Raw genomic sequence first — 15,035 nt, forward strand, 5'->3', positions numbered from 1 at the left:
AATTGCCTCCAGCATTGTGGGTAGGGCACTGAAGCTTACAGAAAGAGAGACAACATAGAGCATTCAACATTCTAGATTCAGCATTCTAGATTCAGCAGTCAACATTCAGCATTCGGACTCACTAGCACTCGGACTAAAACCAGAACTTAGGTGGACTAGGACTTAGATCTATACAGTCCATACCCCCCACCCCTGGGCCCAGAGCGCTTGGGCCCGGGGCGGGGGGTGGGTGCAGCACCAGTCGAGATTCAAGAGATTGAACATTCGAGATTCGAGCATTCAACATTGAGGACTAGAGATTCAAGCTTCTACCCTCCTGGCTGGTGCACCCACAGCCCCCCGGGACTCTGGCCAGGACCATGCAGCCCGAACATACTCAGAGCCTGGGGGTGCTACACCAGTCCAGAAGAAATAGATGGCTGCTGTTTTAGACCTAGTGTGTTTTAGGTGGCCTCAGATGAGCCTCAACTACTGAGCTGCCAGATTTTTCATTTCTTTCTTTTGCAATGATTGTAAAAGCCTCATGTCATTTTTGAGAAATACACTCAGATCTTACACCACTCGTGTCTAGTCTGTTTGTCAAAGCCGTATCCCGTGCACACCTGGCCAGAACCCATCGTCCCGCGGAACAAGGGACCCCTTGAGAAACCCCAGTCCGTGACAATATACAGAGCTAAATAAGTATGACATAAAATACATAAAAAGACAAAAATGAGTACTTAGAGTTGTGAGACAATGCACTGAAAGATGTTATAAGTAGCTGTAGCTGAAGAGAAATAAAGCTACTGTCCACAGAGAAAACAATGAACTAAAGAATCTCTTGCTTTCTCCTTTACTTTTGATGCTGCTATTTTGAGTATCACACCTGTGCCTGCCAATGAGATAATGCCCATGCCCATATTTAGGAACAGGGTTGTGGGTCAAACATGGGGTCCCATGTCCAGCCCAGGGCAGAGAGAGGAAGAGAGTAAAGAAGTAGAGGCTAGCCATGGCCATGTGGAGAGATGGGGGAAGGGAGGAAGAGAAAGAGGGTGAGAGGCTAGAGTAAGAAAGTAGAAGCAAGAGGGTAAGAGAGAGTAAGAGAGGGAGGGGGCAAACAGCCCCTTTTATAGTAGGTTGGGTCAACCTGGCTGTTGCCAGGTAACTGTGGGGAGGAGCATACCTGGCTGTTGTCAGGTAACTGTGGGGAGGAGCATACCTGGCTGTTGCCAGGGAACTGTGGGGAGGAGCATACCTGGCTGTTGCCAGGTAACTGTGGGGAGGAGCATACCTGGCTGTTGTCAGGTAACTGTTGCGGTGGAGTCCAGACAGAATGCCAGGAGCTTGAGTCATTGTCTCCATGACTGATGGCCACATACCTCTTGGGAAAGGGGAGCTGTGACAGGAGCCAGGGACACAGGAGGTATGGCTGAACACGTGCCATCCCTTAGGATCACCAGTGTTCAAGGCCTGTGCTCGACTGGGGACCAGGCTGTCTGTACACAGCTCACCACTCCACACAGGGTGCCTTCTTCATCAAATGAAATGTGTCAGAATAACACCTTGAATTTAGGATATAAAAGCACAATGGTCACATGGAAACTGAAAAAATTAACAGCTTAATCCCATTCTCCAAATGTGTTTTAGAAACATAGCACCTTTTATTTATATCACTTCAATATTTTGTTCAGTTGTTACATTTAGTTTCCCTTTGGTAGATTTAGAACTTTGAGTTATGAACATAATCATAGTGTCTATTTTTGTTAAGTCATTTGTAGAAAGAGGTTTTCTTGTTTAAAATATATTTCTAACATATGCCGTGGAGATTTTGAAACCAATGATAGCTTCTTGAGTCACTCAAAATAATTGTACTGGTTTATTCCTTTGCAGAATTTGGGTACATAATCTAACTCTAAATGTAAAATTACATTTTACATGAGGCAAGTATAGCCCTTGCTAAAAACAAGTAGTTGAATTTAACTATAAAAGTTTTGATTATAAAGTTGTTTCTTGTAGCCACGTCTTTCAAAGACTGATTAACTGAGGGTTTGATGCCAACTAATTTTTCAAATTACAGGCATCTTGTTTTCTTACAATGGAATTAAACTGCTAAAAAATTTAAATTATATGCATATATAAATATTTACACATATACATATTTAAGTATGTAAATGTTCAAAGTCATGATATTCATAAAAGCAAAGAAGGGAGACAATTCTAGTATTCATGATGATTATTTTTTTTAAAAAGTGTTAGAAAATCACACAATTGAGTACTATTTGACAATGAAAAGAGAAACAGATCATGGTATCTACCATAATATGAATAACTAATGAAAATGTACAAATAAAGGAAGCCAGAAATTAAGAGCATTTATTGTATTATCTTATTAATAAAATTGTTTAAGAAAAATATATGCATACATATGTACATATTTTGCAAGATTATTGGTCTTGTAGTATTAGACAATTAAAGAAGGAAAGATTAAGAAAGACCTTTTCTTACTAATGGTTGCTAAGTCTATGATTTAATAGAAAGAATAATGGTTAATGACATTATATCACATAGGAATTATATCATAATTAATCATCTAATATTCTGTGTGTCCTTGCCATGAGATGATAACATTGTATCACATATCTTCACTGAATAATATAAATTTGGGGGCTTTAAGGTCAGAGAATAAAAATAGTTGTTATGAGTTTGGTTTTGGGTATTATGATTCTAGAGTAGCTGAATGATTATTTTTAAACAGAAAAAAGATTTTCTCATGATTCCTTCTAGTGTTATTTATCTTTCTCTGATTTTGCACTTATTAACATTATATTAAGGAGATATTGACACTTTGACCTAGAATCTACATTTTATTGTATATTAGAGTAAAAGTTTTTAGTTTTTGTAGTTTGAAACCTAAGGTTGTCCGTGTACTGTGATATAAGTTACATAAGAGGAAGAAAGAATTATCTGTTGTCTTTTAAATCTGTAAGCTCCATATATTGGGTTCATTAAATAGACATCAAAGTCTTTAGTTATATTAAGGTATTTACAGTAGTACAATTTTATTGTACTCTGAGAGAGGCTTACTTGAATCTGTAATGTCTCTTAATAACCCTAATTTTTCAATCTTTTAAAATATCTGGAAGTCAAAATAAATATTATTAGTTATTGATTGAAAGTTTGGAAACTATTAAATCAGAGCAATTTGTTTTGTTAGAAAAAGAAGTGTTTTTGAACCTTCCATTAAGCTTACAAGCATCATATTCACACATCACTTTCACTTCTTTCAGAAACATCCCAAAGTGGCTCACATGGGAAGTGGTAAATGATGAGATGAAATTTTTGAAGTATTGCATTTTTCATAATTAAAAAGAAAATTGCATAATAACCTGGTTTACAGATGATTATAAGGAGTCAATAAGGACAATTATCTTCTTCCTTTGAATACTAAGTTTAAAATTAAGGTTCATTTTAATTTCCAACTCATTAAAAGGCGAGACCTAGCAGAAATACATTTATTCTGCAATAAAGGTGATACTCAGAAATAGAACTCTATAAATCAATCATCTACCTGGAATTAATTCTTTTGAATTACTTTAATTCTCATAAAGAAGGATTAGAATGGGATTTAAATAAAACCAGTATATTATATTTCATACACCCACCAAAATAATTATCTAATGATGGTGACAGTTTTTGGATTCAATGTAAATCTGTATTAAACTTCAAAAAGAAGATTTCTTTCAAATCTGTTTAATTAATCAAACTTTATGGAATAATTAATTTGTCCATTGTTAAAAATAATGTGCCTTGAAAATTTTAAGCAAGATTAGTGTTTAAAATGTATATGACTTGGCCAAGCCTACCCTCCCCCTCCAAAACACTATTTCATGTGCCTTTACAAGTGAAGTAAAAATTTCTCAAGCTCTAAATGTGTGACTAAGAAGCCATATGTGTGGGAAAAATAACAATAGAAATGGTATATATAAAATATAGTATCTGCATGCATATTTGAAGTAAAGTATGTATCTTATTAAAAGCTAGAAACACTATAAAATTTATTTTTATTTTTATTAGTTTGTATGTATATTTGTGTGTGTATGCATGCAGGAGTATACAATGTGTGCTCTATACATTATTATGTGTAGATATGAAAGTGCACCTGTCAGAGCATGCAATGGAATATTCACATTTTCTCAAAGGTAACTGACAAGCAGAATTGTATTTGTTAAGGAAAAAAAACCTTTAACTATTATATCAAAATAAACTATTATTAGAAGAAAAATCTAGAAAATCTGACACTGATAGATGTTTACTAGAAGAATAATGCTAGGAAAGTTCTTTTGTCCAAAGCATCATGCTCTAGATGAAATTTTTAACATTAAATTTTATGTGTCAACTTGATTTGCTATCACACACAACTGTATTTTTCAAGTAATCATCTGGACATTGCTATCAATCTATTGTAGAGATGCTATTAACATTTTTATCTGGGTAATCTATTTCTCTGTTTTGTGAGTGAGTCTTGCTTATTGGTGAGATAGGAGACAACACTGAAATTTACTGAAGCAAGGATTGTACACTTGACCTGGTTCATAGTAGTACTAATCAAGTTTTTTTTTTGAAAAATCACTGTCTCCTCAATAGCAAAGAAACACTTAACAAAATATTCAACATCCTTTGTATATCAGGGATATACAAATCAAAATAACTCTGAGATTTTATCTTAACAACTCTCAGAATTGCTAAGTTCAACAATACAAGTGATAGCTCATGCTGGCAAGAATGTTGAAGAAGGGGAACACTTCTCCATTGCTGGCTGTAGCGCAAACTTGCACAACCACTTTGGAAATCAATATAGCCATCTTTCAAAACTTGGGAATTGATCTACCTCTAGATCCAGCAATACCACTTCTGGGCATATACTCAAACGTTGCTCCATCCTATCACAAGAACACTTTCTGAACTAGGTTCATAGCAGCTTTATCCATAATAGCCAGAAACTGTAAACAACCTAGATATTCCTCAACAAAAGAATAGATAAAGAAAATGTGGGACATTTACACAGTGGTATATTACTCAGTGGCTAAAAGCAATGGCAGCATGTAATTTACTGGCAAATGGATAGAACCAGAAAAGCATAATCTTGAGTGAGGTAACCCAGATCCAGGAAGACAGTTCTCACTTACAAGTGAATATTATCTGTAAAGTAAAGGATAGTCATACTATAACCTACAGACCCAGAAAGGCTAAGTAACAATGAGGAACTCAATATTTTTTTCAGCTGGAAATTATATTGGCTAAGTTAGAACTATTTTTCTTACTTTTAAAGCTCAGTTTGTGGTATCGTTGACTTTTCTGGCTCCTACAGTCTCTCCTATCCCTCTTCCACAGGATTCCCTGAGCATGTGTCTTTGGATCTCTGCATCTGCTCCAATATATTACTGGATGAAGCCTATCTGATGACAATTAATCTAGGCTCCATTCTATGAGAAAGAATAGGATAGTGTCTCTGTGTATCCTTGAATAATACAGTAAAACACACTGTGACAGTTGTAGTATTTAGCATGTAATACAAGATTATTCACTATTCAAATAACTAGGAAAATGTTTAAAGATAATTTACATATGCCAATCTGGAAGTACAGCATAAGCTATCAATTATTTATGTTTGCTGAAGAGAGTCAAGAAACAGCTGCTCATATTAAATATAAAGTTAGAAAGTTCACCAGAAAAACATGGGCTATAATAAAAGAAGAAAAGAAAATTATACAACTAAAAAAAAAAATCTACATGTTGGACATCACTTGAGACCTAGCAAAATGGAGATAACAGAGCAGACTTTGCATACAGAGATCAACAGAAATTACCAGGAAATGAAAAAAAAAAGCAAAACAGAAAACAAAATTAGGGACATGTTTGATAGAGTGTTTACAAAGCACATATATAAGAGTAAATGAATAATAGAATAAAATAATCATCACGGTATTGAATTTCAGGGTATCCCAGATGAATAAATCAGATAATTAGATGCTTTCTAAACAAGTTTCCAGTATAATACCCACATAGGATTTCCTGTTGAAAGTGGTGACCAAGAAGATCTAAGAATTTTTTCACTTTATGAAAAAACTTAGTGTCTTCTAGGTATTGCCATGACTGTCAAAACCATCAAAAACTTATTGTGATATACCCAGAAAAAGTGAGAAATTCTAATGATAAATCCCAATGTGAAATGTTTCAAAATAGCATAGTTTATCATGTAGCAAAGTCTTTAGTGGACATTTCCAAGATCTTAGATGCTGAATTCAGTTATGGTAATACTTCAGTCTTTTTGTCATTTTCCTGAAACTACTAACACCTCACGAAGAGGAATGTTGATCAGTGAATGATTGTCAGATGCCATCTTGGAGAGTCTAAGGCTAGCAAGTGAGTTTTCTAAAGATGGCCCACTATTTTTCAGGGCTGCAATGAGTGAGCTCTGAGATGCAAGTTCATCAGAGACTTCATTCCAGGATTGCTTCTTGTTGATGGCAAATTGATAGAATCAGAAAAAAAATCCTGAGTGAGGTAACCCAGGATTGTTTCTATGCCCTTTTCTGTCATTATTACATATCCTTATGATTCCTAGGCATCAGCCGACTCTAATTGACAAATTTTCTGCACATCAACATGAAGTTGGACTCTCATGCAGTAATGCTGTATAAACAAATTGATGACTCCACAATTTCTAATAATGTTTTTACTGAACTCTTAAATTAAGACAAATAATTTTAAGCCCCCTATAGAATAAAGCAGCAAATGGAGCTCTGTAAACCTTCATATGTCATGGGCTAATCATACTAAGATAAAAAAAGCAAGCTTGGAATCAATTTGTAATCAAGGAAAAACGTTCATTCTAGGTTAGCTATAAAGATGAAGCTACAAGTGTGCACTTTGAGAAAGTAATGCCATATGAAACTGTTGCTTTGAACTTAAAATGAGCTTGTAGTATGAAACACTGCTTTGAACTTGTTATTGACATCCTTGTGTAACTCCCCTTTTATTTAACATTTTATCTATGAGGTGATATTTTTCTTACATAGAGACCTTTTTGTCTAAAAGCTATAAAAATATGAAAACAATAATAAAGATTTGGTCTAGTCATTTCTGCTTCATCCTATGTGTGTTGTCTGTGTAAATGACTTTCTTTCCTTCTCTTTTCATTCTGGTTAAGAAAGTGTTAACGAACCCTAAGACTCTCACCTGGCCAGAGAGAGAGGCCCCTGAGTCTGAAAGAAAAGAGCCCTTGCAATTAAGTCATGTTTTCTTAATACCCTGTCAATACCAGGGTGATTTACCAAAAGCCAGCTGGTTTTGATATTAGGATAGTGAAGAAGAGTTTAAGGAAGAGAAAATGTATAAATAGTAAGCAACTTTTGCTCCCACAATTGCTGACACTACCAAATGCTGCCTGCCTCAATTTACCTGGGTAATGGGCTGCTCACCAACATATGTTCTTACTAGTTTGGCACACAGACATCTGTGCACAGAAATTTCCAGGACTGAGATGAGTCAAGAAAAAGTAGACTTGAGAAAGCTACTAAAAATGGCCCATAACAATCCTGAACTTAAAGATAGTCTCCCAGCAGACAGCTTTATTCGAAAAAATGGCGATTGATACTATAATGATATATCCATGACCTGGCTTAGCTTGAAATGGTTAAGAACAGTGAAATATATGGTGGAACCCTAAAGAAGCTTCACTTGGCATCTAGTATTGTGGCTGATACTTTCTGTTGGATGAGAGGGATGGCATATTAGGTAAAGTACAAGTTGAATGAACATGAAAGCATGAGTTGAGATCTCTAGAACAAACATAAAGACAGACTTGGTAACTTGTGATTATGTTCCAACATTCTGATTATAGGATGGGAGATGGATACAGATGAATACCCAGAAGTCTAAGAAGTAGCTATCCTGGTATTGTTAACACCACAAGACAAATTGTCTCAAAATAAGTGAAAGGTAAATATCTATGCTTAATGTTTCTTTCCAATTTTTACAAATATGTACCCTCAATCACACATAGAAACATACCACACATATATACACGCAAACACACATATATGCACACAAGCACATACCATATAAACACATGTTATACACAAATAAATATAAATGTGAAAAAAGAATAGATTATCTTATGCTACATTTGTAATTCAATCCCTCCTTCAATATTACACTAAAGCTGAAATCAGAGAGAGAATACTAACCATCGCACTACAATCAGAGTTTATACAGTGAAAGTTTATCAGGAACTCGTTGAAGCTGAGTAGAATACTTCCCTAAGACAAGGTAGAAAATTTCCATGATCAATCTGGATCCAGTCATCTTGTCCAAATTCTGTATTAGGATACAGGCACGCAGTACTTTAAGCTAGAGACATGATCTATGGCAGCCAAGTCACTAACAAGGAATTGAAAAGAACAAGTACTGTCAATCTAAGGAATTTAGTAATGATCTCACCTTCTGCTAAAATTAAACCACCTAATTTTATCACCCTGGGAGTGGAGATTTAAAAATATTCATTCTGAAAGATGAGGAATATTTCCTATAACAATGTTGAGTATAATCAATCAAATACCCATTTTTCACAGTCCTCATACAAGGTAGATACTATAAATTTTAATTTCCTGTAGAATAGGGTTTTTTTGTGTTATCTTTGAAATATTTGTTAAAACTGTACACATTCATGTAGGAACTATGCATATAGCATATTTATTTCTTATTGTCTTTTGATTTATGTGGAGTTCAATGCCAATGTTTAAAAATATTTAGTATGCAGAAGATATGTAACAGTAGATATATGTATAAATATGCTAAACAAATTTTGTGTAGAGCCTGGTTAATGAGTCATATGAAAAACAAACAATGAAATCCTACAATGATACATCCCTCTAGAAAGAGAAGTGTGCTACATTCCAGGCTACCTACAATACTTTTGGTTTCTCTCCAAAACTTAACAGTAAATCCTGCAAAGATAACTTCTGTTCATCAGATGAAGGGATGAGATGAGAGCTGTGTTCAAGCTTTATGAGTCCATGGCTTGGGCTGAGCCCAGAGTGTTTCTATATAACTATTCCTAGGCCTAGGCCTGGAAGCTTTTAGCCACCACACTATTTAATCTAGACCTAGAACATTTCAGGCCCTGAGACTTGCTGCTGAATAAGCTCAAATTTCTAGCTCTTTCTGAACTAGGCTGGTTGGTCTAACTGAGGTGTTCTGGCTCATACTCCTCTCCAAGCTGATTGATTCCAACTGTCTCAGCTTTTCACAGAAGTATCCTATGCCAGAAATATTATTAGCATCTCCAATATTTTTCCTTTTAAGTTTCCTTTTTTAAAAAATTTTATTGGTTATTTTTTTTATTTATTTTTCAAACTAACTCTAGCAATCTCTTCTAACTCCCTGGCTCCTTCTCATTCTTTGGATCATTCTGTCTTTACCTGTAACCTGTCTTTGTTAAACTGTCCCATTAAAACTGCTCCTCCATGCCTGCACTGCTCTCTTAAATTAAGTCACCTCTTTTCTATCGGTTCTTATGAGAGTTGGGCATTTCCTACCTCTGAATCACTCTGTCATATCTTCCACTGATTCATCACTTTGTCTGTCCCTCAATTATATCTCACTTTCATACATGGATGATTCCTTCTATACAATAACCTTATCTACATTGCTTTTTTATTGGGGGTGGGTGGGATTAAAGGTGTATACTAAAGCCATGCCTTTATTCCTGCCAGAGACCTTAAAGGTGTGTGGTGTGTTTGCATTCCAGCTGGATCACACAGGCCTAGAAAGTCTTTGGATGTGATCTCTTGCCAGATCAGCCATGTTGCTAGATTAAATTTCCTCTATGAAAACCCTCATGTCAAAGAACCATATGCTAGACTCACAGAATATGAAGAAGTCAAGCCAATGGTCACTTGGAAACTTCATCTCTGATGGCTATCTTTGTTGGTGCTGAAAGATGATACCCAAAGTAATGGAGGAGGAAATTCATCATCAATTTTAACCAGCTGTAAATCTGAAACCTAAAATATGATCAGCATGGCAGGATTTGTATACTGGTGTAATACAGTACACAAATGGTACAGGAGTGACCAACAACTTTCTGACTGCATCTGAGGCCTGCTAAGATGGAATTCATTCCTGACACTGTAAATGAAACCAACAATATGTAGGTAGATCAATCATAGACCCTAGGACTGAACCTAATCCTATTTATGCTAAACAGACAGTATATTAAGTAAAATGGCTCACAATGACTAATTGTTATCCCCACATAATAGTGTATTTCTCAATCCTCGTCAAAGAAGCTTCTCAATGTAGTAGATGGGCCACTAACAAAGAGAACTGTAGCTGGTCAATGTGCAGATAGGTGGTACAGAACTGTATGTGTTTTATCCTGCTTTATTGGAATAGCCTACAGCTCTTATTTAGTATAGTATCCTATGCCAGAAATATTATTAGCATCTCCAATATTTTTCCTTTTAAGTTTCCTTTTTTAAAAAATTTTATTGGTTATTTTTTTTTATTTATTTTTCAAATATTATCCCCCTTACCAGTTAAACCTCTTATCCCTATACCTGTTCCCCCTGCTTCTTATGATGGTGCTCCCCCATCCACTCCTGCCTCAGCACCCTAGCATTTCCTTAAGCTGGGTCATCCAGCCTCCACAGGACCATGGGTCTCCCCTCCCACTGATGCCAGATTAAGGTAATCCTCTGCTACATATTCAGCTGAAGACATGGGTTCCTCTACCTGTACTGTTTAGTTGGTAATCCAGAATTACTCCTGTCAAAAGGAAATGCAGGGACAAAGAGTGGAACAGAGACTGATGGAAAGACCATCCAGACTGCCCCACCCAGGGATCTACTCCATTTGCAGACAGCAAATCCATACACTATTGCTGATACCAAGAACCACTTGATGACAGGAGCCTGGTGTAGCTGTCCCCTGAGAGGGTATTCCAGAGCCTGACCAATACAGATTCGGATGTATGCAGCCAACCATCAGACTAAGCATGGGGACCCCAATGGAGGAGTTGAGAAGTACTGAAGGAGCATCTCCAATTTTTAACATGCTAAAATTTCTCTGCATTTTACATTTTAGAATGCAGATATTAGCAGTGAGGGATTTTTTCTAGCTTTCTTTATGAAACTATTTTTAAGCACTGGAAAATAATGTATTTGAACAATATACAGAATGATGTATGTTATGTTCAATTAAAACACTGATGGAAATATTACAAATCTAATAATGACTAGAAGTATGATATTGTGTATAAATCAGGAAGCTCTACCAATATTTATAAAGAATTCTTTTTTTTTTTTTCGAGACAGGGTTTCTTTGTGTAGCCCTGGCCTCGAATTCAGAAATCCACCTGCCTCTGCCTCCCAAGTGCTGGGATTAAAGGCATGCACCACCACTGCCTGAAATTTTTGTTGGGGAGCATGGTCCTGTCACAAGTATTATTTTTAATAGAAGAATTCTTAAACTGACACCCTTTGATACATCCTTCAATTTATGAATTCAAATATTTTTCAGTTCTCAATCTAGCAATAGTCATGAAAATTAAAAAAAATGAAGTTAAGTACTTGCTAATCTAGAACAAAGGAAGAGGTTACAATTCTTTTCATGGTAATTTTATACTGTATTAGCTGTAAAATATTTTACACTAGCATGCACAACACAATGTGAAAATAAGTAAAATCTAAACAGACTAAAACATGTTCAGTTTACCTGTGCTTGTTCATGGCTTCTCTATGAACTCTTTCTCTAATATTTAAGAAATATTTCCATATTAGCTGTTGCTGACTTTGTCCTTTTCCTGGTATGGATAAAAATTCTTAACTGCTTTCATACTCATCATCAGGATTAATGGCTCTAAGATGCTTTCAAGATGAGATTTCTTTAAAGTACCATCAATAATAAAAGAAAAGGAAATTAAGGCTTCTCATAAATATACTTGAGATCATGACAAATTGATATTCTGATGAACATAATCTTCAGCTGATACTTCAGATTATGTTGTAGATTAAGTAGCACACATTATAAGTTTGCCATAGTGGCCATATCACACAGAGTGCAATTTTAAAACCCAAACCTGCAAAGGTGGTGGGCACAGGGCATATGCACATGTGAAGCTGAACATGGTCTTCACAAAGTATTCAGCATGATAATTAAATCTATGAATGAAGTATAATTCCTTAAAATGCATGCATATCTTTAAAGGGAACAAGGTAAGGTGATCATAAATAGTATGTATTTTTTAATATATATTTTATCATCTCTTTAAATTCTATGACAGGTAATCAATAGCAAACTATTCTTTAAAACCAGAAGAGGCCACATTTTCCTTAATGGGAAGCTCATTAAAGCCTGCATTAAAAACTAAAACTTAGAAACTATACAAGAGTAGTATAACTAAGAAAGAAAACTCTTCCAATTCCTGTTGATTTCATGATCACATAAGCAGACAATATTTAATTTTGCTAGCCCATAAGATGTAATTTAATTTGCAAAGACACACACAATTTGTATGAGAAACACAATTAATTTTGATATGTTTAAATAAGATGGTACTCCAACACAGACATATATTTCAAAGCAATTCTATGCTATGCCTTTGACTCACAAGTTTAGAGATGATAACTCTGATGAGAATGTGGATAGTAAAATATCAGAACTGGCAGCACACAACTCCAATTTAGAAAAGAAATTAGATTTCTCTCCAAAGTAGATTAGGAAAGGAAGTGGAGACAAAGAGCAGTACAACACAAAGACAATTCAAGCAAACATTTCAAGACAGGGGAGAAGGAGCTACATTTCTGCTTAATGAAGTGGATGATTTAGAGACTGAGTTCTCAGATTTTAAATAGGAATGGAGAAAGGAGAAATGGAAAATAGTCACTGGGAAACCTGCCCTGAGACTTAAAACATTGGTACTCAGCCTCATACACCATCTTTGCTTTTCTGTAATTCTAGAAATCTAAAAAACTTAATTGTCCTAAAAATGAAGAATGATTGTATTTAAAACCTATTTTTAATGGCTGTATATGGGCCTATAGCTTGTGTTAAAAATAAAAAAAAATCTAAAAATTTGAACTTAAATGTCTCTGTGGTTGTGCAGAGTCTAACTCACTCTCACAATTATAATCGTAATAAGCTAATAAATATTCATGGTGCTAAGGCCTTTTCTAGGTTGTAAAGATAACCTTCATGATTCTGCCATTCTTTTGGAAGAAGAGCAACCATGAAAAAAAAAGGGAGAGAAACATTCCTTATGAAATGGAAGATGTTGATTATTTAAAAGAAAATTGGCAAAGAGTACTAAATACTACATATGTAGAAGAGTAAAGGTTGAGGTACAAATAAAAGACCAGAAAATACCTTAATGGGAAATTTATGTGGGGGTTGGAGAGATGTTCCAGGGGTTGTAAGCAACTAATACTCAACCATAAGGACTGAAGTTCAGATCCTAATACCCATTTTAAAATCCTGAATGCCCCCCTTGTGACTGTAAACTTTCACCCAAGAATGAAATAGGAGAAGAATTTCTGGGACCATCAGAATTCCAGTCTGGCTGAGAAAATGTTTGGACCAGGTTCAGAGTGAGAGACACAACCTCAAAGAAACAGATGAAAAGTAACAGAGGTGAGTGAGCCTGGCCTTTGTGCACATCAATGTTATACTCTGGTTAGTTACTATAACCAAATGGTCAGCACTAAACAAATCCACATACAAGCATCAGTAAATAAAGCCTTTGAACATCATTTCGTGTAATGACAGAAAGAAAAAGATTGTGTGTCCCATGGGAAGTGTTGTGGGATAGGAGAGGATGGAGGGAGTGCTGGACATGACTTGAACACAGGGCACTCATGGAATTCTCAAACTTTCAAGTACTTATTAAAGTACACTATGTGTTTCAGATCTTAATACATAGTTGGTTTGCTCAGCTGCTTCTAATGCGTTTGTATAACAGGACATTGGGGTAGAATAGAGGGGAATTGTACATTCCATGGTAACCTTGAAAGCAAGGAAAAACCATAGTTCAATGATACAGTCTATCTCCTTAAGCTACCAAGCTGCGAAACCACAAATGTAAGTCTACTAGTGAGGCAGCAATATTAGTGACTTAAGGCACCCTCTGGACACTGGTGTAGGATAGAGCAGCTTTCAAAACATGAGTTTGGAGGAAGGAATTAAGACTGAAATCATAATACTTGCTAGTTAAAAACCATAAAATTATTTCATTATGCTTCAAGTGGAAGATTGGTATTACCCACAGTAGCTAATTTAACTTCTTTTTCATTAATAATATCTTCATTTTAAATGACAAATCATAACTGCAAACCGATATATTTGTGTATGTATAGTTAGTATTTTTGTCCATGTTTACTAGAAATTTTTTTAACTCGTGGATCCAAGAAATCTTTATATCTAATAGCCTATGTCTAACAAAATAGCAAGAACCTACAGGCATGCATCTCACATGGGCATGTGTTCTTAATTTTTAAAAATTTATCTTGATTCCATGTTTATGATGTTTACCCTGAATATCTGTATGAATAAATGTTCTTGCCTGGGATTATTATCACAGAGAAAGAAGCCTCCCTTGAGGAAATACCTCCATGAGATCCAGCTGTAAGGCATTCTCTCAATTAGTGATCAAGGTGGGAGAAGGCACAGTCCATTGTGGGTGGTACCATCCCCAGGATGGTAGTCTTGGATTCTATAAAAAAGTAAGATGAGCAAGCCAGAGGAAGCAATCCAGTAAGCAGCACCCCTCCATGGTGTGTGCATCAACTCCCGCCTCCAGGTTCCTGCCCTGTATGAGTTCCAGTTCTGACTTCCTTTGGTGATGAACAGCAATATGGAAATTAAGCTGAATAAATCCTTTCCTTCCCAACTTGCTTCTTGGTCATGATGTTTTGGACAGGGATAGAAATCCTGGCCGGGCGGTGGTGGCGCACGCCTTTAATCCCAGCACTTGGGAGGCAGAGGTAGGCGGATTTCTG

General features: G+C 35.7%; 1 long non-coding RNA gene across 1 annotated transcript; it reads left to right on the forward strand.

The window, feature by feature from the left end:
* The first annotated feature begins 1,300 nt into the window (after positions 1-1,300).
* On the forward strand, positions 1,301-13,660 carry LOC116086493. The gene is made up of 3 exons (XR_004116951.1): positions 1,301-1,402; positions 7,883-7,980; positions 13,554-13,660. It is a non-coding gene; the product is annotated as an uncharacterized LOC116086493 (long non-coding RNA).
* Positions 13,661-15,035: the final 1,375 nt, after the last annotated feature.

This window comes from Mastomys coucha, unplaced genomic scaffold, assembly GCF_008632895.1.
Source record: "Mastomys coucha isolate ucsf_1 unplaced genomic scaffold, UCSF_Mcou_1 pScaffold12, whole genome shotgun sequence".
Lineage (NCBI taxonomy): Eukaryota > Metazoa > Chordata > Mammalia > Rodentia > Muridae > Mastomys > Mastomys coucha.